This window comes from Zingiber officinale, chromosome 6B (assembly GCF_018446385.1).
Source record: "Zingiber officinale cultivar Zhangliang chromosome 6B, Zo_v1.1, whole genome shotgun sequence".
Lineage (NCBI taxonomy): Eukaryota > Viridiplantae > Streptophyta > Magnoliopsida > Zingiberales > Zingiberaceae > Zingiber > Zingiber officinale.
Genome location: NC_055996.1, coordinates 115,486,768 through 115,491,615, shown reverse-complemented (window position 1 = coordinate 115,491,615; position 4,848 = coordinate 115,486,768).

Genomic DNA, 4,848 nt, shown 5'->3' with positions numbered 1-4,848 from the left:
GCAGTACGTTCCGTCGGCCGTAATAAAGCTGACCTTCTCTTGATCTTCTCGGGCAAGCAGCACTTGGCGATACCCTTGGTATGCGTCGAACATGCAGATCAGCTCGCAACCCATCGTTGAGTCCACCATCTGGTCTATCCTGGGTAGTGGATAGACGTCTTTTGGGCACGCCTTATTCAAGTCACGAAAGTTGATGCAGATCCGCCATTTATTGCCCAGCTTGGAGACTAGCACGACATTAGCGAGCCAGTTTGGGAATTGGACTTCCTTTATATAGCCAACCTCTAGCAACTTCTCTATCTTCACCTAGATGATCAAATTCTGTTCCGCGTTGAAGTCCCTCTTTCTTTGTTTCACCGGCCAAGCGTCCGGTCGGACATGAAGCTCATGTTGAGCCACACTCGGGGAAATACCGGGAAGCTCGTGTCGACCATGCGAACACATCATGATTTTGTCTAAGGTAGGTGACCAACTCTACCTTCTTCTCCACCTCCAGGTCGGCGGCGATAAAGGTGGTTGCTTCTGTGTGGCTGGGGTGGATCTGAACCTCCTCCTTTTCTTCGTACGCCAATGTAGGAGGTTTTTCGGTGATTGCATTCACCTCAAAGTGCGGATTCTTCTGAGCGCTTCTCGCTTCAAACTTGGCCATCTCGACGTAGCATCGTCGATCAGCCAGCTGATCGCCTTTGACTTCGCCCACCTGGTCGTCCACCGGGAACTTGATCTTTTGATAGTATGTAGACACCACTGCCCAGAATTTGTTGAGGGTCGGTTGGCCTAAGATGAAGTTGTAGGCCAACGGTGCATCCACCACAATGAAGTTTGTGGTCCTGATTCTCCCCAGTGGCTCTTCCTCGAGCGAGATGGCCAGTCGGGCCTGTCCGAGTGGCAATACTTCATTGCCCGTGAAATCGTAAAGAGGGGTCGTCATGGGCAGCAACTCATTTTTTTCGATTATTAATTGATCAAATGCCTTCTTGAAGATGATGTTCACCGAACTCTCTGTATCAATAAAAGTTCGATGAATAGTATAATTAACAATTACCGCCCGGATGATCGGCGCGTCGTCGTGAGGGATCTCCACTCCCTCCAAATCGCTGGGGTCGTAGCTGATCTCGAGCCCTTCTACCTTCTCTCTGCTGAATCCCATGGTTTGGATCTCCAGTCCCCGAGCTTACGACTTCTGGCTCTGTTGGAGTCGTCATCAGTCGGCCCACCGGCGATCATGCATATTTCTCCTCGGGCGGCATTGCTTCTGTTTTCTTCTTCCCGAGCGAAGGGTCTATTTCGCTCAGCTGGGACTCGGGAGGGATCAGCGTTATCCCTCCTCTGGGGCTGATGGTGCCGGACGGGCGCCCTTCTTTCGTCCTCTTGTTGCCCGATAGATCATTGTCTATCTCGTCGATCGGGAGTTGGAGATTAGCGGCGGTATCCTCTCGACGCCGGTCGATTGTCGATCAGAGTCAGATCATAGCAGTCGCGCGTGTTGTGCGTTGCCGACTGGTGAAAGGAGCAGAACATTGGTGTCCATACCTTGCCTCTTGTCATCTTCTGCCGACTAGAGGTCACATGCTGCACGACATGTGTCCTGGCCTCTTAGTGCGGTCGCGCTCCCTCTGCTCTTGACCCTTTAGGTGGTTGGTGGCTATTCGACGGTCGCCACTCAGGTGCCGGCACGGGCTCGGTCGACGTTTCCTTCTTCCTCACTGCCTGATCTTCTTCCACATTTATGTATTCATTGGCCTTCTTGAGCAAGTGGTCGAAGTCCCTGGGCGACTTCCTGATGAGCGACCAGAAAAACTCTCCTTCAATCAGCCCTTGAGTGAATGTGTTCATCATCATCTCAGATGAGACCGAGGGGATATCCATGCCCACTTGATTGAAACGCCTGATGTAGGCTTGGAGCGCTTCCTTGGGCCCCTACTTTATGGCAAAGAGACTGACGTTCGTCTTCTGATAGCGTCGACTGCTGGCAAAATGGTGCTGGAATGAAGCTTAGAAGTCCTTGAAGTTGCATATGAATCCGGCCGGCAATCTTCGGAACTAGGCTGCGCCGAGCCGGAGAGGGTAGTGAGAAAGACTCGGTACTTCACCCCATCCATGTACTAGTGCAGTGTGGCCGCGTTATCAAACCTATCCAGATGATCATCTGGATCAATTGTTCCAATGTATTCCTCGATCGCCAGTGGGGTATAGTACCTGGGTAGAGGGGTCACACAAGATCGGCTGAGAGAATTGCAGATTAATCCGCTCAGGCGAAGCGTGACTTCTAGGCGCCTTTCCTTTTCGCACATTCCAAACGGGAGCGTCATCCGAAGATGACTCCCGTTCCTAGTTCGCTTGAGCTATTTCCGAGAGGGTTTGGAACAAGGCACAATGAAATGGGGTGGGCACGGGCGACGCTTCCCTATGCGTGCTAGTTGGACTTCTATTTTGCCCCATATGGAAACTGGTTCCGGTCGGTCTTCCAATCCCGCTCGCCCTCTTGTTGCAAACGTCGCCGACTGTTGTACTAGCCGATCGACTAGTGCCTGCTGTTGCTACAGCTCGAACATCTTTACCGATCGGGCTTGCACGAGCATGTCAAGCTCCTCTTTGGCGAGCCTCACGGTGATAAGTTGTCCAGCGTCCTCCATCTTCTCAACTCGGATGCAGGTTAAGTTCCTACAGACGACGTCAAATATGATTCTGTCCGAAAATCGATGAGATGGAAAGCTGGGGATGTGGAGCTCCCGTTGATTGCCTGTAGATTCCGCTCCGTCCTGCAACACAGATTACGTCAGTGCTAAGCCAGGGAAGGGGTCCCAGCGTTGGCCCTCCGATACTCAAGTCAGTCACCGGCAATGATGTAGAAGGCGGAGCAACAACAAGAATGAACAGTAGCACAAGTAGTGTCTATTACGTACCTCCGCCGATACTTGGACCCCCTTTATATAGAGCTCTTGTAGCGCGCGTGCACGTTTCCCTAGGCGGGCACGCTTCTCGAAATTTTTCTTGAAAAGACTTGTCAGTAAAATGTCCCTGACATAATACCTTAATAAGCCGAGCATATCTCTAACGTGACCGTGGAAGCTTCCGCCATACGATCTTCCTATTGCCCATGCCGGATGTCAACGGCACTAACTCCCAAAAGAATATCAAGAGATAGCATAATGAGTCTGTTGCTAGGCCGAGCGGGTTAGCCACTCGTCCGGGACTTTGCTGCTCCTGTGTACCAGCCGCTCGGCCGGGACTTCCTTGCATGTGTCGCGTCCATTCGGCTAACACTCCCTATGCTTGTGCCATGTCCGCTCGGCTAGCACTCCCTGTGCTTGTGCCACATTCGCTCGACCGAAATTCCGCTCTGTCAATGTCGAGTCCTGCTGCGTGACCGAGAAAGGTAGTTGCTCGATCCGGCTTCTGCATATTGTCTCCTACTCCGTCCAGCGTCCAATACTCCGTTGAGAGTCGGTCATTCGACACCTCCCCGTATCAAATGCGGAATCAGACCGGAATCTTCTCCTCCCAGTCGATGCATGATCGCTCGACCGACCGATTACATCTAAGTGTTGACCTGATCGCCCGACCGACCGATGATATCTAAGCATTGACCGCCTTGACCTTAACCTCTACCGTAATAATTATCTTTCGCAAGATGAATCCTCTCCTTACCATCGCATCAACTTATATTTATGATATTAATTTATAGTTATGGAATTATAATATTATTATAATATCATCGAAAATACAGTTATTTAAAAAACGTATAATAGATTTTGTTTAAATAATAATTAAAAATATGTGGGCGTCCTGTCAAGTTTTTGCCAGAACAGGTAGAAGCAAGTGACCTCCAGATAATATTATAATTTTTTTATAAATTTAATTAATATAAATAAGATATTTACGATCTTCAAACATTAAAAAAAGCCTTCCATGATCTGTCGAGAATATTTTTAGTCAAACTAAACAGCCAATGAATGCTTGATAATATATTATAACAAAAATTCATAATTAATATATTTAGTCAAACTAAACAGCCAATGAATGCTTGATAATATATTATAACAAAAATTCATAAGTTTAATTAAGACTAGTCATCACGTATGTTATCGTAGATACGTATTACATGTATAATATAATATGTCCTATAAATTAAACTCGATAAGATTGTATCAGGATGTTCACGCTCAAGAACTAACAGTACATTATTATAATATACTTTTACTCCTTAAAAAATAAATTTAATTTTTATATCAGAAATTAAATTAATAAAAATATATACTATAATTGATCTAGTTAAAAAAGTTAAAAATTTATATGCTATAATATCGTAGGCCTAAGGTGTTTATAAAAATTTCTCCGCTTACGGGACTATCAATCTTAAAATGTGAGACTAAAAAGAACGATAGCAATGCATATTTTTTATATAAAAAAAAATCAGAGAAAATTATTAATAAATCTTAAAATTATTTCTAATGTAAATAAAAACGGACACTAATATAATTTAATTTTGGACTTCATCAAAATTAAAAATTAATTATTAAAGAGTTTATATTCTTAATTAAATAGACCCTTTTTTCCGCTCACTCAAGCTCCTCTCTAAAAAAACTAGATTTGATATTTGTTGGCTTGTTAGATAATATAAGTTGGGGTTTTGGCCGACCTATTGGTACAGGTCCTCCAATGTTTGAAGTCAGTCACCAGTAAGAAATGAAAAAAAGAAGAAGATGATGATGGAGATAAAGGAGAAAGCTTAATGAACGCTTGCGAGAATAAGAAGATCAACTTACATTTAACTTACCTCTTATATTATTTATATAGTTATCAGAAAAGTATCTCTACATCAGATGTGATGTGCCCCTCTACTTT